Source organism: Lonchura striata, chromosome 9 (genome assembly GCF_046129695.1).
Source record: "Lonchura striata isolate bLonStr1 chromosome 9, bLonStr1.mat, whole genome shotgun sequence".
Lineage (NCBI taxonomy): Eukaryota > Metazoa > Chordata > Aves > Passeriformes > Estrildidae > Lonchura > Lonchura striata.
In genome coordinates this window covers 21,662,263-21,683,971 of record NC_134611.1, presented here as the reverse complement: position 1 = coordinate 21,683,971, position 21,709 = coordinate 21,662,263, and the positions used below count along the sequence as shown (strand labels likewise).

General features: G+C 41.4%; 1 long non-coding RNA gene across 2 annotated transcripts in view; it reads right to left on the bottom strand.

Moving 5' to 3' along the window:
* Positions 1-1,098: 1,098 nt before the first annotated feature.
* Positions 1,099-21,709, bottom strand: part of LOC110470332 (uncharacterized) — an 81,135-nt gene continuing 60,524 nt past the window's right edge. For both annotated transcript variants that reach the window (XR_013340468.1, XR_002465393.2), the window contains 2 exons: positions 5,937-6,029; positions 1,099-2,302 (listed from right to left, as the gene is read on the bottom strand). This is a non-coding gene — a long non-coding RNA (uncharacterized LOC110470332). The remainder of the gene's footprint in view (positions 2,303-5,936; positions 6,030-21,709) is intronic.

Here is a 21,709-nt window from a genome sequence, read left to right as displayed (position 1 = left end):
GGAGGGGAGGGCAGGGCAGGGCAGGGGAGGGCAGGACAGGGCAGGACAGGGGAGGGGAGGGCAGGGCAGGGCAGGGCAGAGCAGGGCAGGGCAGGGCAGGGCAGGGCAGGGCAGGGCAGAGCAGAGCAGAGCAGGGCAGGACAGGGCAGGGCAGAGCAGGGCAGGGCAGGGCAGGGCAGAGCAGGGCAGGGAAGGGCAGGGCAGGGCAGAGCAGGCAGGGCAGCTCTCACAGCCATTGCCAGTGGTTCAGAGGGGAAAGCCATGCTCTAATAGCTGCAGAGTTTCTCATTTTCTGCTCCCCCCCTGCCCTTCAGGCTCTTTCGGTCGCCCTGGTGCTCTCTCTCAGCGCCCTTTCCCGTCCCTCCTGTGCCAGCCTGGCCAGGCCATGTTTGTGCTGCCTGGCACATCCCCTCTCCTGCTGCCCCTTGGAGAAGGGGCTGAGCTGCCATGGCAGTGGCAGCCTGACAATCACCAGCTCCCACCGCTGCATTCCTGCTCGGGTGCCAGGGAAGTCTGTCAGCACCCTGTAATGCTGCTGTGCAGTGTTTTGTTTTATAATGGCTCCATTTCACACTCCAATGCAGCTGACTTACCCTACTGTATTTCACTCTTCTTAATTAGATTTTGCTCGTTATTCCCGAGCCCCTCCAAAGCCAAAGCAGCACAGAGCTATGGCTGCTCTCTGTGCTAAAGCAGCCCCAGGGGCTGAATCCTGTGCTGCACCCACACAAGCTGGAGGAAAGAAAAGTGTGTTTTATGCCAATCAGAAGGTGTGCAGCCGAGGAGCCTGGTAAAGCAACAGCCAGCGGCACTGGGAGAGACAAGCACTTGCTCAGCTGCTGCACCCGTGGGTCCCTTTGCTCCCCATGCTTGCCCCACACACCTGGTACCCCACTCCTGCCCCTCCACACCCCCTCCCATCTTCTCTTCCCCCCTCCTGCTCTCCACTCACTCTGAATATAGGGCAGTATTTTTTAGAGGAGTGAATTATCTGATAGTTATCTCTGACTCCAAGGGCTCTCAGTGCAATATACAGCTCCTGAAGCCCCTGGACTTGTAGGAATTTATAGCAGTAGATTGACAGGAAGTTTTTTCTGCAGGTTGTTTATATTATTGTAAGCTGCTTAGGAGAAAAGCTTTAACAGAACACTAGATAAAAAGAAAATGGGTTTTAAAACCTCCAGTCACTCTTCTTTCTTAACTTGTTCTTGAACAAATAAATGTGAGCCCTGGGAAAATACCTGAAGGCACTTTCACAAGAAACTAGCACAGAACACAGCAGAATGCAATGGGCAAAATATCCTCTGCTCAGCATTTGGCAACAAAAAACCCCACTGAAAACCTGGGGGAAGAGCAGGACCTGGGCAGTGAGGTCAGATTATGAAGTGCAGGCACTTGGGTATGTGAATAAATAAATGGTCCTTGCTTTTTCTACCAGTAGGATCCCAGATCCTGCAGTATCACGTATCTTAATAGCTATTGATTTTTTTCTATATTCTGCCCACAGCTAGAGCAAAATTTCATTCAAATGAAAAACTCATGAACATGCTGAAAGTTATCTTGGGTGAAAGAAAGACAAAGGGCTGGGAAACAGAACATTAAACAGATTATTCCTTTTAGCATTACACAAAGGTCCCATTCAGCAAAGAAGGACCTTCAGCAATCCAAATGAAAATTATTTCAGACTATGGACAGAAATAGAACAATTGTCTCTCGTATACAGTAATACTGAACTGACACCTTTTAGGAGACAACTGCATGTCTTTCAGTCACTTAATGCATCCTTATCTGCCCCAAGGGCTTGCCTGTTGAGAAAAGGCAGTACAAAAAGTAACATAAAATCTCCCAGGTGGTGCCATCTGGCAGCTGTGCTGATGCCTTCCCCCATCATCTCAAGCAGAGGAGTTCAGAGCCCAGGGGAGTAGCTTCTCTGACCACCAGTCCAGGAAGTCCAATGAAGCATGGGGGTTGCTGTCAGGACAAACCAGGATCATTGCTTGGGATTCACAGCAGTGCAAAGGTGCTGAAACCTTCACGTGAAGAGAAATCAGTCAAGTAGTGACTCAGCCTGTCCCATTGGATGATACCAAAGAACCAAGCAGTCTGAATAAACAGTCTCAATCCTGTGGCTCTCAAGTGCTGAACACTAGGGAAAAGCGATTTTCTCTCTCAGTACTGCTGGTTAATAGGGGCAGACCAAACAGGCTTACTTTTAAGTGCCTTCAGGCTCGAGGACAAAGGTTTTCTCCAGGCAGGCAGAAGATATCAGTTGGTCTAAGTGAAGTCTCAGCAGGAAGTTTCCCTGCAAAATACAGAATTTAAATCATTTATTTGCATTTCTTGTATTTAAACAGGATACTAAGAGTGAGAAAGAAAGGGAAACCTGGGAACAGCAGGCAGCTTCCTTGGAACAAGAACTACAAACACAGCAGTGAAAGGGCAACTGAGTTCCTGTGCAAAGCATACTATAAAGCCTGGCAATTCTCAGTGGTAAAAATAACTCAGAGCAAATTCACAACTCACAGCAAACTGAGCAGCAGCAATTCAGAGTTTACTCAATGAAAGAGTACATTTCTTTAGTATATTCTTTAATAATTTAGCATATTAATTACTGTGTTATAGGAGAACAAAATGCACAATGGAGATGGGGATGCAGGGAGCCAAAGAGGGACTTGAGCTGGAAGGGAAAGCTAATGCAAATCCAAGAGAAGACAGAGCTTTTTGTCCTGCTACGCTGCCTTGATCAGGAGGAGAACTGGAGGTTCAGTATCTATGGTGTTAAAGCATAGGTGTTAAAACAGGTGTTTTTTAGGTAGGCTAAGGAGCTCTAGTCTATAGGTGTAGCCCACAAATACAGAATTGGAGGTTGGGATTATAGTTCCATGATGATGTAGTCAGCAGGGATAGGTGAACAGATGGATAAACTGCAGAAGTTTTTAACTCTGCAGAAGAGGTAAATAACCCCCAAAGAGCCATGGATCCCTATCATACTGCCACCCATCCAGTTCAGCTCCATCTGTGAGTCCTGCTGTCAGTGCATGGGAAACAGATCCCTTCCTTCAAAGCAACAGCACAAGTGAGTCACTGTTCTGGGCAGGTGGGAGGTGAATTGTAGTGGCCTGGGATGAGTATTTTCTCAGGCACCTGCAGCCTGCAGGATCAAACAGGAGGTATCAGGGGAGCCCGTGGCTGTTTTCCTGGGCTTTGCCTTTTCTGCTGTGTGCGAGAACAAACTCCTGATACCTGTATGGGTGCAGATGGCTCCATGCTTTCTTCAGCAGTAGCCCTGAAGAAGTACCTGAAAATAGACTGACCTTTTGATTATACACAGCCATCTTGCCTGCTCTTTTAGCTACTGCTGTTGAGTTTTCCCAAGCAATCTCTAAACATAAAATAGGAGTGATTTTAAAAGAAAATGGGTTCATCAGGTCAGTGGTAGTGTAATTCCAGAAAGGGTATGAAAGTGAGGAAGTAATGATAATGCACGAATTGAAGGGCTGATATAATTTGCCACAGCTGCACTGAGGTAAGAAATTGTAAATAAAACTTCCTGTCTGGCTGGAACATAATGAGTTCCCTACCTTTTAACAGAGCCTGCAAAATAAATTAAAAGAAAACACATACTGCCTTCCTTCACTTGCAGATAGTATCTATTTATTAAGGTAAAAGGAGCACTGACAGAGAATACTGGTACTGCACAACAATACTTGCATTAACTCCAAAGTCCTGGCTACTGCCCAGAGATGAAAAAGGTAGGGGGAATGATACTGGCATGGGAATAAAGTGATCTGAAATTTCCACTGACAGTAAAATAGGGAGAGTAATGGGCAGTGGAGGCTTGTCCCTAACCTTCATGTAGCCTTTCTTGTGCTGGAAGGAACACGGTTCTTCCCTGAGATTTTAGGGAGGGAGAGGACATTTGAAGGCAATGATTATTTCTGTGACAGAGGTATTATTAGTGGTGGTTAACTGCAGCCACTGCTTTTGTAACTTCTCAGTGCTTCAGTACAGACACTGTCCTTGCTGCTCTGAAATTTCAAACTGAGCCTGCAAGTGCAGGAAGCCCAAGAACAGAAGGGGAACAGAGGTACAAAAAGAGTGATGTGAGTAGGACTCCCAATAAAATGTCCATAGTCAAAAGGGGTGGAGCTGAAAAAACTCACTAAAGGGCACACAACAGCTGAGTTTCTGAAATGCACAATCATTAGACAATGCTTCTTGTAAACTGTGTGAAGATACCCTTTTACCTAGCTGGTGATTCAGATGTCCCACCAAGTTTCTGTGAACAGAGATATGGCTAAAAGCAAGCAAACAAGGAAAGAAAAGGGGGAAGGAAGAAAGAAAAGACTGATTTTTTTATGACTCTGCATAGTTACTTCTCATTCCCTTAAACCTCACCACAGGCAGGGACCCTATGTCAACCAACTGATCAAGGCCTCTGTGAACTACACATTTCCATTTCTTATCTGGAGAACAAAATGGAAACTATGGTAACAGAGACAGCCCTGATAAAGTCCATCAAAGCCTGAGAAGGAAACTCAGTCTACCTCTGCCTGGAGCCCGTGACCTCTCTGCTAAGGTTCCCAGGCAGAGGGGCACTCCTTGTGACAGTAAGATGGGGATATAAATAACTCTTACCTAGACAGAACCCACTGCACAATTGCTACTGATTTTCACCTGTGCTGTGCTTGGTCTCCTGGTTGGAAGGCATATGCATCCCTCATTTCAGGATATACCTCTTTAAAGGATACATCACTTAAACTCTTATCCAGAAACTGAATAATCAAAAGCATTGGAATTTGGATTGGTAATTTTAGCTCAACCTGCTACATTTATCTTAATCCATATTTATATAAAACACATCTGGAAATTGTGGCACTGTTGTAATTTATAACTTAATGTAAAATGCGAAGAGCATTTCTGAATATACTGCTTTTATAGACAAACAATTTCAAATTTTACAGATTTTCTATCTTCTGAAGAAACAGATAGAAATTTAAAATATAGAACAGAAAATTTTTCTCCTAGAAAGTATAACAGATTTTTATAGTGCACTCAAAGGCAATTTACTGTGACATGACTTAAAAAGTGAAGCTCATTTTTACAGTGTATGGGGGGTTTTTGCAGCATGGTAGAATTCCTGTATGCCTGACAGCACAAAGAATAGTGTCTAAAATACCATGTGGATTTAAAGTGACCAAAAGCAGAGGCCAGTTTATAATTATCATTGCTATAGAACACAATTCTTTTTGGGGAGGCCTGGAGCAGGGTGTCTTGAGCCTCAGAAGAGAAAAAAGGTCATGTATGTCAATGAGGAAAGGATGTATCTTGGTTCGCTTTGTTTTCCCATAGCTAGTAACAAACTGCATCCTGAGCTGAAAAGCAGAAAACCTGGTGAGGTCAGCTGTATTTCTGCCATTTATCTTTCCAGGCTGATTATAACTCAGCCTTCAAGTGTTATGAGGAGATTCTTATTAAAAAAAAAAAAAAAAAAAGCAAGAACACTGGAGACAGTAGAGTCTGCTCTTCTTCCTAGAGGCAAGGACTGGGCTTGCCTCTAGGATTCATCTGGATCCTGGCTCCTGGGGAAATCAGGAGGGAGCAAACCTGGGACAAAGGCTGTGTCCCCAAGGTTGCAAAAGGCTGCTCAATGCACAGTTTGCCCAGTAACAGGGGCTGTAGGACAGAGCCAAGCTGTAAGCACTCAAGTTTAGTCTTTTCAGGTTTCTTTTAAACAAAAGGAGGGTTGGTCATATTGGACAGAATGAACAGCAGGGATGGCACATCCTGTTGTTACTAATCCATTAAATGGATGTAAAAGCACTAAAAAAAAATTGAAACCCAGGTAAAGTAAGACACAGAAACTTGTCTATATTGTACCATTGCCACTAGATTTGGGAAGTGATCTTACAGTCCTGTTTGGACTATCAAGGTACCTGAACTTGCAGTCACTCAGACTGTGTTCAGCACTTTGTTTAAGATGCATCCCATAATATCTTCTTCATCATGATGATTTAGGAGCATTTGATCTGGAAAAACAGGAAAGAAAGTAGTGCTTGAATTGTCTACGTAAAATGCTTGAAAACATACTCCCTTTTGGTATCAGTTTGGCATATGTGATGAATATAATAAAGACTGTGAGATACAACTTTCAGCACAAAACTCGCATCATCTCTTGGAAGATATACATAAGTGACAGGCTCTGAAATGGATGAAAAAAAGGAACATCAGAATTATTTAAGAGTAGCAAACAAAATCATAAACAGTGGTTTTGTCATTTATTTGCCATACAGCCACAGCTCTGGAATTTTCAGTGCTAGTGGTGGAACAAGGAAGCAATTGGCCAGGTGCAACCTGAATTCTAGTTTCAAATTATACCAGAACCTGTCCTCTAGTATATCAGACAACTAATGCACTAATAGATGTCTTTGTCACAGTAGCAGCACAATCAGCCTTTGGCCAGATTTTTTCTTAGAAACTGTCATAGAACTAGCATTTTCTAGAGTTACCAGTATCCTAATTCTGGACGTCAGAGGATTTCTAAAACCACCATGCAAAATGAACATATAGATTAATTGCAGAAAGAATAGATACTATCACTTACCTCTGAAAAATAATCAATATTGCAGAAAAGGCTTGTAAGCAGAATTAAAAGGAGAGGTAATTTTCTTTAATCGGTTTTGAGCTATTACGCATTACCAATTTTTATTAGTACTTTTTGTCTGCCTGGAACATGCATATAAGGGGAGAAAGGCATGTATGTAAAACTACCTCAGAAAGTTCTATCACTTTTATTATGCTGTTCTTTGCCTGCCATTTAAAATTTTTGTGTGTGTACTTTTCAGCTTTCACACATTTTAAAATGATACAGTAGTATATCAATTATAATTGAGTGGCAATAAAAAATATTATTTCTCTCTTTGCTAGATGTATGGTATGCGTGAGTCAAAGTAAAGATTTGTAGGCTGTGGAGAGATAATTTAAAAGCATAGTGGCTGCTAGTGCTTTCTTCTGTTACTAACTTTGTTTTCTTTTCCCTTTTTTATATTTGTCATATAATTTTTACTGTGTGTTTTTCTCCTCTGAAAGCATTTCAAAAGACATTATAATCTACCACCTTGTCTTTTAGAAAGTCATTAGTCACACAAATTGTCATTTAAGCTGAACTTTACGTCTGATGAATTTTCTGTTTCAGCCTCTATGAAATGAGGCTGAAAGTGGAAACAATCTTTATCCAAGACCAAGCCCAATTATGGGGGGCACTTCAATGCCTGCCCAGCTGAAAGGATGTTCAAACACATAGGGCCTGAGAGAAGTGTGCATCACAGCCAGGCCATTCCTGCACCCTCCACGTTTAATCTTTGAAAGGCTCCAGTGCCTCATCAAAGCTTGTTTAAAAAAAGTAACAGACACATGAACATTTTGAAAAATGAAGATTAAGATCTAGAGTGTAAAAGGACAATCTGAGCCTGCAAGAGTAGTGCAGGGACCTTCCACCGTGCACTGTTGCCTTGATATGCCACTCAACATAGTTAATGATGCTTGGATTTTAGAAAACTGAAAGGTACATCTGCAGTTTTCAGCTATTATGATATCTTGCAAGAAAAACCTTTCCTACTTTTCGGAAGTGACAGCTACAGGCACAGACCTGAAATGCAGAGAAGTCAGGCTGCACTATTTCCAGATGTATTATTAATACCTCAAGCACAAGTTCTCCCAACCTTACCAACAGAAGTTTCAACTGATGGATTTAGGGGTTGAACAGCCCTTTCCCTTTTCCCTTTCTCCTCATTTGACATCACATTGGCCAGCCTGTACAGAGCAGCAGAGAGGGAAGGAGCAGCATGAGGCAGATGCTGCTGATGGCTGCCTCTTGCTGCCCACACCCCCTGAGCACTCCTCATCATCACAGCCACATTCTGCATGCAGGTTTGGTGCTGCAACATTATTCTCCATCTACAGAGAGATCTTCATTCATACTTTGGTACTGCAGTTTTCCACATTTGAAGGCTCGCTGTAGGACAGAGACATTTTTTGTGGCTGGAATCCTCTGTTTCACTCAGATTTGTTTCACATCAAGTCTCTTGTGTACAAGTCATTATAAAAAATGTTTGGTGGAAAGGTAATTTAGAAACCATAAATAGAACTATTTAGTCCTTCTTTTTATCAGTGCAGACCAACACAGCTCTTAATTGCAAAACTGACCTGGTCCCAAAGCAAAGGCCAGCTGTGTCTAATCATCCAGGGGATGGACCAGAACACACCGAATAAAGAAAATGGTAACGCCAAAATGTTTTAAGATGTAAAATGACACAACGTTCAATGAACACTTGCCAACATCATCTCTAATTACTGCAGTGATTAAGTAGTAAAGAATTTGGTCCCAAGGGGATTGCAGTTCTGAAGGAAATACGGTGCCATGTGTTACAGAATTTTTTCTTGCAAATCATTATGGAAATCCTGCTTCCTCTGGTTCTCCTAACAAACTCTTTCTTTGCAAAAACCATGCTTCATTTGTGAAGTGCAGAGGGAGTGTAGCTTGCCTGCTTCTGAAGATTTATGTCTTTATTGCCATGTATTCAACTTGCCTTTTTTAAAAAATCCTTTTATGTCTCTAAAGAAAGAAGCATAGAAAGCATTATGTATTTGCATACTGTAAGGGTTCCTCTCATCCTTGCTGAAGAACAAACAGGGAATAGGGGAGGGCTAGATAAAAGCATTGAGACCTTAACGCAGCATGGCAATGGCCTAACAAACAGCCAGAGAAACTGCAATTAATGCAAGACCAGTTTCAAATCATAGTCCCAGGGGACACCTTAGAAGACCTTGTTTAGAAGTACTTTCTTCTTTTTCATAATTCTATTAACCATGAGATCAAATTTTTTCCAGCTTAAAAAAACCCACAAAATACAACAAAAAAAAAGCCTCAGGTTGAATAACAAAAGCATTTGAATTGATTTTAATTTACGGGTTTAAACTTTCTGTAACTCTGGATCAAAATGTCTATTGTACAAGAAAAATATGTCTCTCACCATAGCATGCTCATGTTTATTGTGTTTTATTCTCTCAGCAGGTGTCCCTAGATGTATGCTGTGTTGGAAAAAATCCTACTGCAGATCTAGAATAGGAGACAAAGGAGAGCAAGAGAATAACCATGGACCTCCTTCTCTGTTTTGTCCTGATTTTTTCATCATCAGATCCATGTCTCTGCTGTCTTCCTACCCTTTGCTACACAGAGGTTCCAAACATACCATGGCATGTTCCACAAAGAAATATTTAGCTCTCACAAGGCACTTTCATCAGCACATCAAAGCAACACAATTATCCCCATTTCACTGGCGTGAAAACCAAGCCTCAGACACGGTCTGGATGGAACAGGTAGGGCAGGGAAATGGTGCTGTGTGCTCCCAGGCTCTGAGTGCCATGCACACCCTTCAGAAAGGGGCGCTTCTGTCTGCCATGCACTGAGAGCTCAAGGGGGAGGAGAAGGAGAGGGAGGCACTAAGAATATAACACCCTGGGGTTTAAGCTTTCTGTTGTCCTAAGGAGCATATAGAATCAGTTGCAGAATATAAACAAAATCAACTGATTTCAGACATATCTTTTAGAGAAAAATCCAGCACATGGTTAAATGGGAGCGAGAAACGGCAACATGGGCAGCCCTGGCTGTCAGTGGTGCCCAATAGCCTGGCTGTGCGTGCGGCTGGGACGTGGTCAGACGTATGAGCAGAATGAAAAACAAAACCAGCTACAGGAGTAAATTAAAATGCTTCCTCTTGCTTCTTAGTAGAGATGAGGTTTGGCTGGAAAGGCAACAGATGCTCTGAATTTCAGTGTTTAAAATGAGACATTGAGACTCTTCCTTTTTAGCCAAGTTGTTACGAGTATGGGAGAAGATGCTCTTTTTTTTCCTCAGCATTGAATAAGATGTTAAACTTAGTTTTCTAAGCTCATTTCATGAATCATTCATGATCAAGTACAAATCCTCACAAACTCACAAGCTTCCTGGTCGAGAGCACTGAACCAGCAAGAAGACTGTTTAGGGAGATTTAATGGGGAATGCCAAAACAGTTAAAAATACAACTGGAAGGATCATAAGCAGTAGGTGAATTCATTGGACCAGAACACTTATCTGTCACTTCAGCCTCATTTGTACTATCAGCAATGCTGATAATAAAAGTGTTGCAGATTTTGCAAAGAACTTCAGATTCTCAAATCCTAATTTTTTTTTACACATCTGTAGTTGTTATTTCTGTGAAGGGCATCATGCCATCCTGCAGTACTTGTGACTCACTGAAATTCTTTTTTGAGACTTAGCAGTATGAAGTTCTAAGCAAGTCATGCAGAAAAAAACACTCATTTTGGATAAAAAAGATCCAATTTTGTTTACAGAGACCAAAAAACTTCCAATAAATATCACCCCCACAAAATCTGACAAAACAACCAAATTTAGAGGGAAGTGGATTAGCTGACTGGCAAATAAATGTATTGAAGTGAGACCACATGTTTGGAAAGCACCGAAAGCAGAAGTCTCCATGCAGCTTTTCTGCCCCCTTTTACACACTCAGCCACTCACTCAGAAGGTGCACATTTCTCCAGCATCTGCTCCCATGACTCATAACCTTGCTGAGGGAGGGCACAAACAGAAGGAGGATAGGTCTGGGACAGGCATGCTAAGGGCATGGGAAGGTTAAAAGCCCATAATGGTTATAAAGGAACAAAGAAAGCATGCCCTGCTTGTGAAATGGCCAGGTGAGGGTTAGGTTACAACAATGCTGCATCAAAAGCACAGCCAGCATGGAGAGGATGGTCAGCCATGGCAAGGAGAGCTGCCTCTCCAGGAAGGAATGCTCTTGCTCTCCTTGCACCACCAAGTTTTCCAGCACTGCCTCCCTAACTTCCAAACAATAGGTCTGGTTCCTTTTCCTTTTAATCACTACTGCCAGTGGTGAAGGTGTGGACAGACATCACCCATCAGCAAACATAGTGGTGACCCTCAGCTGATGATTTGGGAAACAAACACACACGTTCACAGGCTCCTAATTCCTCAGGGCTGGAAACCTCTAGTACCCAAATTCTTCTACATCTATTAAACTTTTGGTTAAACTATCTCCAAACCAGACCAGTACTTTCTGGCAGCACCAGAGCAAGCTCCCAGAGACACCAGTCTGCAATTACCTGTCAGAAATATGACAAGAGACCAGGCTGCCACCTCTATCACTCACCAAAAAAGGAGACTGGAGAGAGCCATTCAGTCACAGTTCTTCAAGTCCTGTAAAACCTGCATGATGTTATTGAAACACAGGAACTATTGTAATCAGAGACCTCACCTACAGCATTTTCATACAAACTGAGTACATCCAAAATGAATGAGAAACTAATTAGACTCTTCTATAGCTTGCTAGTTCACATTTTTTTTGAAGCTTAGATGTAGTGGAAAGACCTGCTAAAAATGCTGGTAGGCTAAGCTAGAAATTTTTTAAACAAAACAATTGTGCCCTTAAAAAGGCATAAAATAATTCATTTATCTTAAATATCAACTGTTTCTGTCTTCTATTAAAACAACTCTGGCTTTCTTTTTTACTGCATTAAAATAAAACCAAGAGGTTTTAATGTTTTAGGCTTGTGCTGTTGTAAAAACAAAGAATGACATGGTTCCTAAATTGTTCTAAATTGCATTTGAAAAGAAATGTACGTAAACTTTCACCCTTTTGAAAGAGTAAAATCTATGTATTGCCTTGAAAAGGGCACTAAATGGTTCCTGCATTTAGAACTGGATGGCAAACTTCTTTTACTGCAGTGTCTGAGATGCCACTGCTGGCCTTTGCTATGGTGTCAAGCATCAGCCTCAGTGACATTGTAATTTCCCTTCTGGAAACGTTGGTATTTGTGGACCATATTACACTGAATGAAATTTGCAGTCTCTGATGCCTGCTAGTGGGACATTTGTTACATGCTCTGTTTTGAATGTAGTAATACATATTTCAGTGTGGCACTGCTTCTTCTAAAGATTAAAAACCTCTTAGTCCTTTGAGACTTGTGTCAGCATCCGATTTCATGTGCATGGTAATCTTTAAATATTAATATGGGCCAAGGTCATACTCTCTTTAACCCCCAAAACGGAGTTAGTAAATCATAATCTGGCCGTAAAAATATACAGGGCACACCAGTATTTGTTTAGGGCAAAATCTAAATTTAAATTAAACTAAATTGGCTAGTGGTATTTTTATAATCAGATATACTTAACATCCTATTTGTGGCCAGGGAGGGAAGTTTGGATATTCTGTGAAGCAGTAGTTGAAATACATTTATTAAGATATTAATAAAATCTCTGCCATTGACAACAGAGAAAGAATGTCTGAAACACCAGTTAGATAAACCTAAAGTGAGAATTCTGAAGCTCTTGAGGCAAATCTGCTGCTGTCAGATCCTCTGTTGAGTGCAGCAGAATGAGTCAGTTTAGACCAGATGAGCAGAAGCCTTTTGGGCTCTCCTTTAAGCTGAACCACTGATTTATGGCATGACAGTGGTAGTCTCTTTGACCTCTTTATATGCCATCCGTCCTGCTAAGGAGCAGGGGAGGGGGGAGTGCTGGACCTTCCTGGAAACCAGGTGACAGACCCAAATAGACTTTCCCTAGGCAAAATAAAACATTTCAGACTTAAATTTCTTGAAAGAGGCTGATGGGTTAGCCTTGTAATTCTCAATACATTACCATTACGTGTTTTCCGGAGCTCAGCTCCCAGTGCAGCTGAGGTTCATGCCACACATAACTAACCACATTTGTTTTGCTGCCAGGGGACCTCCCTTGCTACAGAGATGGGGAATGGCTTTAGCCTACCAAAGAGAACCAGTTGAACTTTGCAAGGAGTCAGTATTGTGAGCCTATGACCTTTCACATGAAGTACTTAGAGGGCAATAGAGAGGTAGCAGAGTCTGGGGACAGAGTCTTTGCCTAAGCATTGGGAAATAAAGGGAGACCACTTAAATTTAAAAATACAGCAAATGCACTTGTAAAATAGACAGCGAATGTGTGATTCTCATTTAGAGCAGACAACAGAGTAGTTCAGGCTCAGCATTAGTTATTTGAACTACCAAACAGGCAAGATTTTCCTTACAGAAACATCTGAGACAAAAGGTGATCATAAATAATCAGCTAAAGTAGCTCCATTTTGCTCTTTGCTTTGCTTCCTAAAGTTGCCAATTATTTTAAATTATGTATATAAATTCTGTGATGTGGACTGTTATGTCCATTGGGAGATGTGCTCAGGCTTTTAAACTCATTTCCTCTGGCCCTTTCCCTTTGGTCTGAGCCCAAAAGTATTTTATGGGCCTCACTGGTAGAGGTAATGGGAGTCCATGGATCAGGTCATGCAGGCTGCATTACACCAGACACAAGGCACACATGTACAAGTGTGCAGAACAGACTTGGAGTCTCCAAGATGCAGCAGAAGCACCGGAGCCTCTAAGAGAGTGACTTAAGCACTGTTTAAATCAGCCTGTGTCACCATTTGGGGCAGGTTTCTCAGCTCAGCAAGGATGAGCTTCAGCAGGGAAGATCTTCCCAGAACATTAATCTGATTTTATGCTGTGGCTTCCACTCTGGGGTCCATGAATGCTCAGGAATCTGTGGATCCATTCTGAAGGCTCTGCAGAGGTAGTGAGGTATTTTCAGTAAGCTTATGTTTGCTATGCAGATTTCCACACCTCTACCAAAATCCGTGGATTATAAAGTTTGATTTAAGACTTTGCTCCCATATATAACAATTTGATACTAATACTTTGCAGACCCTTTTTCACAGATAAATTTTATCAACAGGTTCAAAACACTTTTCCAATGCTCACTAACCAGCTCTCTCCTGCTAAAAGCTCAGTGGAGCTTTTGTAGTATTTAAAACTGTGTGAAAATTCAATCCTGCCTGATTATCCTGAGGCATTATTCATGTAAATCAGACTCTAAACAGAAGAAGATCTTACTCTGAGGAGGATGCCAGAGCAAAACCACAAGACAATGGGAATGAGAACACCTAAAAAGAAGCAGATTATTTGACAAAATAAAAGACTGGGGAAGGAGCAGGAGAAGGAGGAAAGACAGGACAGAAAAGAAGCAAATCTATAAATTAGCCTTTAAGAGTAGAAAGTCACATTAATTCTCTCGACACCATCTCTTTTAGCTTGGAAGACAGCAAGGACAAGGGCTCCAAACGGTGCCCAGGTGTGGTGGCAGCAGCTGTGAGGTGGCATCCAGCAGCCAACACCCCTTGGTCCCCAGCCAGCCCTGTGGGAGCTCTGCACAACAGGGACCAGACCCACTGCAAAATGTCAGTCATGTTGCTTGTAAAAAATAACCAAACCCAACAAGTAAGCACAAACAAAAAATGTGACTGACTGAAAAGCAGGTAAGTGCCCTGCTCGGAAAAGGCTCAGCTACCAAACATAAATCCCAAACATAAATCCCAAACATCCTTCAGCACAAACTGTGCAGTCCCTAGAAGGCATAGAGCTGTCAGAGAGGGAGGAAACCAGGAAAAGCCTGATTTTCCAAATAAGACAGCAGAGTAGCTATTTCAGGGTGCTTATTTTAGCCAAACAAGGGAGCTGCTTTTGCTCTGGCAGATAATTTGATTGTACAGCCCCTTCTAGAGAGTGAACAGAATGTCAGCAGCACAAGGAGTCACCATCCCAAGGGCATCTGTCTGATGGCTGCTTCAGTACCCTGGTGTTTTTAGACACACGTGCACACACACAAAAAATTATCCCCAAGGCATCAGAGAGGGCAATGGCCAGAACTGAAGAGCAAATGCAGACAGCCAGTCTGGGGCTGGGATTATCTGAAGAAGTGCTCAGAAGAAAAACCTGTTTCAGGAGAAGGATTCTGGCTTGTCAAGAGCAGAATTAATGACAAAGAAACAGCAATTAGCATGATTTTAAATATTCCTCTAAAATATGCTATAAATCGTTTTGCCCTTGGGAGAGCCAGAACAAAAGATGAGCATAAAACTGCAGGCAAAATGCAAAAGTGTCCATCTCACTGTGCAGGCAGATGGAGTTATTTAGGAAATCCTCCACAGTCTTCTCTCGGCTATAAGGAAAAGAGGGGGGAAAAAAAGCTGCCCAAAGTTTCAGTCAATATTTACCTCTTGGGTTAATAAATTGTGATCCTGACCTCAACAAAAGTCAATATCTTCTGATTATTATACTCAGGCACCTTTTTATTTGTACTCACTCATTGTATAATGAGTCACCCGTTTCCACTGGCAACTTCACTTTCATTTTGAATGTCTGAATTGAACAATCATTTATACTCCAAAGGCATAAGACAAAATTACTATAAACTAGAGCAGTATAATGTGGACATAGGCTGCTATTTCCAGTGAATGAGCAAGCCTGGGCAGGAGGCGGGCAGAAGGGATCAAGGATTAAGTACAAAAAATAGCTGGTTTAAATCCTCTTTTAAATACCTCTGAGTGACAAGGAGCAGAGAGAGGAAAGCCCTGAACTGTGATATTAAATACAATTAGGCTGCAAACATGGCAGAAAAGGCAACAATCTGGCCTGAATAGTAAACTTATTTTAAGGGAACATTAGTAGGCTTTCTCCCTGAAATAAGCAAAAGCAACACCAGAAAATAAATGCCAAGGGCACCATGTATAAATTCACACACTTTGCAAGCTAAGAAGCTAAGGCACAAAGACAGATCTGAACCAAAGTCACCACACACTTGCTGCTTCATTAGAGGTGGACTAGGACAGAGCTGGAGGGAGAAAATTCAGGGTGTTACTCTCATAATTATGTAATGTTTTATATAATACCACAGGTGTGCACTGTGCTTTCCTGAAAGAAATCAAAGCACAACCTCCCCCAGCAAGATCAAGAATCAGCTAGAATCACATTTTGCTCTTCAACTTCTCATTGTTTGAACATCCCCCACCGACTATAATAAAAACGTTCTTTGGGCTTACAAGGCTTGTGATGCTGGAAGATTTTCACCCACATAACCCACTAATTCCATCTCTTTTTTAAAAAGTAAGTAACTTTGCCACTTAAGTTTGTCTGGCTCGACATTATTCTACTATTAATCCCACTCTGGCAAACAGTGGTGAGAGCAGCACACATCTCTAGCTTAAACACAGTAATTTTTGAATAGTGGAAAATCAGAAGGAGCAAATTATGATCAAATCGATCATGATCTGGCTCTCTTTGTGAACACTAATAAACCCCATATAAATCATCCAAGTGTATTGTTTCTAAAAACCACATTATAGATAGGCATGGCACTGTTCTGACACCATATAACCTTGTATGATAAACAAAAAATAGTTCAGTATGACCAAAGAAGGCAAAAGTGTACTTATGGGAAAATGAGTGCAGAAGATCTATTTTCAAACTGGAAAAGAAGCTGTCATTTTCAGATGGGACATTCAGCCCAATGTTTATTGGTTGAGTACGTATTTTTGTATTATCTGGCAATATTGTGCTTAAATTGTATATATTCGAAAAGGTGTATCTCATTCAGAAGCAGCAGAGTTGGCCAGCACAAGCTTTAGGAAAAGGATGTCATCCTAAGTAGATTTTCCCTTCAACTTCACAAATTCAGCTTCCAATTCACTTGCTATAAGCACCTTTTAAATGGAGAACAGCAAAGTAGACAGCTCATACACCAAAAAGTAGGTGATTTTCTAAAATAAAATTATATAAAACCTGAATTAAAAAATATCTCCCCACAAGAAGAAGCCACAAGACACAGCCTGACCATGCTGAAGCTCAGTACATTACACATTCATTTTCACAGATCTGTTCCTACTAAATTCAGATGTTTTTCGCCATTAACTTACTTGAGATCCTTTATTTCCATCTAATGAGCTTTATCAGCTACTGCCACCATTACCACACTGGTGCCAACAAGCAGACATGCTAATTCATGTGCCATTAAACAGCATGCATATCCATAGGGGAAGGCTGGAAACTGTCTTGGGAATGGAAATGAATGAAGTTTCAGTAGGTTTGAATAAATCTGTGGGCACTTTGTAGCTATAGAAGATTTTTATCTATAGCCTTTATAATATCTTGAAATGGCAACTAATTTAAATGCATCAGCACCTACAGATAGAAACTGCAATAAGGTGGGCAAAGTATAGCCAGATGCTATGGTTTCTCAAAGCATGCTTCCAGGGACATGTGTGCCTTTGAAAAGAAACTTCATACACTATAGAGACAGTGTGGCAATACATTATCTTGTAGTGAATGAAAAGCCTCAGACAAAGCATAAAAATCCATAGATTTGGTTGCTGGTAACTGGAGCCTAAGGTACTCTAAGCCAAACTTCTTCACAGCAACTTTCTCTAGCTAAACTCAAACAGAGTAATTTATTTAATTGTGATGAAATAAGCAAAAATGTCCCAGTCTGCTTGAGTGTAAGAGTGCAAACTGAGCTTCTCGTTGATGTTTGGGAGGAAGGCCAGTGCACTGTGTGCCACCACCACCATCCCCAGCCAGATGCACCATGAGCACAATGGTCACTCCAGAGAGAAAAATGTAGCTATGACATATTTAGGGATTAAAAAATGTTTTTTCTGGGTTTTCACTCTTTGCTACTTAAAGGACAAAAGTCAAAAGACCCAAAGCAATGGGCAGCCTTGTGGAAAGCTAAGCCTCAGGTCACATAGTATAGAGAAAGACTGTTTATCTGCATGCATATTTTAAATGGGGCAAAACTGAGGATGACACAATTACCCTTCCCTCCTACACATTTCCAGAACAGAAACTGCATAAGCAGAGAGAGGAAATAGCATTCAATTCAAAATAAGTCTGTTTTTTCCTGCAGGTCATTTGGAAATATTGCTCTTGTGGGAGGTACACTTCTCAAAGTCTCTTCCACCATAGTGAGATCTGACAGAAGAGCAGATAATTTCCATGATGATATTTCCATGAGGTGATACAGAGATAGCAGGACAACTTCTCCAAGGAGGGGAAAGGTCCTGGCCAGCAGCCACAGTACAGTAATTCCCAGCTCAGAATGCTTTGCAAGTGATGCCACCAGGGTGGGAGCACAGAAGGGAACTGAATCAAGTGTCAGCAGCACGGAGAACCTCACCAGGCAGCAGAGGCAGAGCTGGGGCCCAGGGTTTGGATGGGGTGGTTATTCCTCCCTGCCCTCTGCAGAAGGAAGCTCCCTCCCTGCCCCAAAGAGCGTGGTGCAGCTGTGCTGGGCACAACATGGGCACTGGGCACAGCCAGGGCACTAGGCACAGCCCAGCACTGGGCACAGCCCAGCACTGGGCACAGCTCAGCACTGGGCACAGCCCAGCACTGGGCACAGCCAGGGCACTGGGCACAGCTCAGCACTGGGCACAGCTCAGCACTGGGAACAGAACAGCACTGGGCACAGCCAGGGCACTGGGCACAGCCAGGGCACTGGGCACAGCCCAGCACTGGGCACAGCTCAGCACTGGGCACAGCCCAGCACTGGGCACAGCTCAGCACTGGGCACAGCCAGGGCACTGGGCACAGCCAGGGCACTGGGCTCAGCTCAGCACTGGGCACAGCTCAGCACTGGGAACAGAACAGCACTGGGAACAGAACAGCACTGGGCACAGCCAGGGCACTGGGCACAGAACAGCACTGGGCACAGCTCAGCACTGGGCACAGCCCAGCACTGGGCACAGCCAGGGCACTGGGCACAGCCAGGGCACTGGGCACAGAACAGCACTGGGCTCAGCTCAGCACTGGGCACAGCTCAGCACTGGGCACTGCCAGGGCGCCACTGCGAGTCTGGGGCAGCCCCTGGGCAGTGGGCACTTACAGCACAACAGCAAATGGCTCCAAGACAAGGGTACCAAGGTGGGGTTTGTTTTTAAATCCACAGCAAGCCAGTGCAAAGAGCAGAGAAGATGTCTGCATTTATCGTAGCCTGTGCTGCTAAAGAGATTCAGTGAGTCTCCTAAATTAGCACAAGTTCCTGATTCCTAGAGAAATATAAGAGGGTCTTGTGAACTAAGGAATGAGGCAGATGGCTTCTGCAATGGAAAGAAACAAATTCTTTTTGTTAGAGTATTTTTGAATTATTGAAGGATCATTTCTACTTTGAGTTACTGAAGGATCACTTCTACTGGCAGTCAAGTTACTAGCATATATAAATGTTATTAAATTGCAATTCAACAGGTATTTCATCACTCACCATAGGATGTATGTGATTTTAATTAATAAATTTAATGTCTTCATATGGATGAATTTCTGTTTACTTCTGCGCTCTATCTCCTCTTCATTTTTTCAAGCAATAACCTAAAATATAATGTACTGACCAGAGCATAATAGAATGGACTAAAATATAAAAATCATACTTATTTACAATACAAGGCATGAATTACTATTAGCAAGTGTTTGAAAGCACTGAAAGAACATTTTAAGCCCCACCTTTATGATCAAGTAAATCCTAGCTTTATGCATAAAATAATATTCAATAAGGAATACAATCTAAATCTTGAATTATATAAAAATCACAACACGTATTTTCTGTGCTCCTCTAAAATTCAATAAATAGTTCAATAGATCATCTTTATTCCTTTTACCCTTCTGGGGAAAAAATGATTCTTAGCCGAAGAGCTTGCAGGCCAAATTTCAATCTGAAAATAACCTTTATAGCTGAGTTATAAAACAATGAGAATAGGGGTTTATGATGTGAAAGTTGATGCAGGCTTTACTGCTTTGTGATTGGTGAAGCTGTATTAAAAATAAATAAATACTGTTGTTTAAAAAAAGGCACACAAAAGAAAAACCCACCAAAAAAATCCACCACAACCTCCCTCCAGGCATTTTTCTCCTTTGACTAAAAGAAAGAACTGTATGCTATCATGTCCATATAAATCTAAAGTCTTAAACCCCTCCACCCTTATTATCTCTTCCAAAAGAAAAATGTTTATAATAATACATATATTGACTTTAGCTTTTTGTTCAATAGCAAGATTTACTGCCCCACTCTTCAGTCAATTGTAACCTCTTTGGGTCAAAAAATCTCGATACCGATCTCAATATAAGTCAATACCTGCTTATTACTTACCTCCACACTTAGACGCCCATCACAAATTCATATGGGCAGCTTGGCAAGCAGAAATTAATACTTTCTGCTTCATTTTTATACAAAATAGGCTTATGTGCTTTTCCCACAGTCATTTTTAAAGCCACGAGATGATACTGTGTTTTTGGAAAACAATATTATACATTAATTTCTGGAACTAAAGAGCTAGAGCTGTTTAGTTTCTCTGATGTTTCTATAAAAATTCACAGACCAACCTCTCACAGTTCCTATTTTTTGCCAGATAAAATGTTAATCATCAGTCTGATATTTAGTCCTCACCAAGTCAGAAGTGCAAATAATAGTAAAATGGAAAAGCTAGTTGCAAGTAATAATACACAAACTAATGTCTCAGAAGTTCAACAAAGAAATATACTAATCACTTCCTTGGTTGCATTTGTGTAATGCTAACATAAAAAATGAGCCTGGAAATCATTACCATGCCTGCATTTGTATATGAATTTAGTGTGTTCAGAGTCAACCTTTGTATCATCTATTTAGTACCTAAAGTGTCACACATTTGCTATGAAAGGATAATTGAATCAGATTTTGTGTCTTATATATGAACAGATCAAATGGGTATCTATTTACCCTGAAATCCAAAGGCTTGTATAAGAATCTTATCATGGAGTTGGACAATGAGAAATGCATTTTAATATACTGTCTCATTGGACTCAGTCTTGAAAATTTTATTTACTTACATCAAGCATGTAAATAGATAGGAATTTATTTCAGAATAGAAACTGAAAAAGTATTGGTACAGAAGTCTTGAGCACATGGGAAGGAAATGTCAGAAGTTCTGTTCAAAAATGCCTTTAGAAGTGTCTGAAGCACCTGTAAGAAACATCACTGTAGTGGTCCTTCCTAGTTATACATTCAGTACAATCCTGGTTGTGTCAAACACAGCAGACAACAGATGGAGCAATGACCCTAACCCTGAATACTACTATTTTGTTCTCCTGTCCTGAAATCTTCATTTCAGAGCATCACAAATGGCAATGAGAGTATTTGTACTTCAGTCAATGAAAGGATGGAAGAATAGAAGCAAAATAATAACTAGGGAAAGTGTGTGTTGAAGATGTAAATATAAAATACATTTTTAAGTTTTCCTTTTTAGCTGAGCCAGTGCAATTCACATAACAGCACAAAAGGCTGGCTTAATGTTGCACATTCCCATCACTGTCCTATAACATTTGCATTATTTGAGGTAACATGAGGCTGTGCAGTCTGCTATAACTGCTTTCTTGTGTTTGCCCATTAAATCCCAGAGTCTGAAAAACTTCCATAAATTGAAAACTTAGATGTGGTTCATGCACAGGAGATCTCATTCTCAATTTATTGACACCAGGTTTGCAAACACCTTAGGGATAAAAGTAATGAGACTCATGCTTGGACTTACCCAAGAACTGCATTTGACTAACAAGGTGAGCCAATTCAAAATTAAATAGTTTTTCAGGCTAAACAAAATCAATATTATTTATAGGATATGATAGTAGGCCTAAAAGAAACATTTCTTGCTTTTAAAACAATAGATAAAGCTATATTGATTTACAGAACATAAGGCATTAGGCTGCTCAGATACATGGAACTGTCATATAAAAGATCTAGGTCAAGAAACACCAATAAAACTTTCATTCA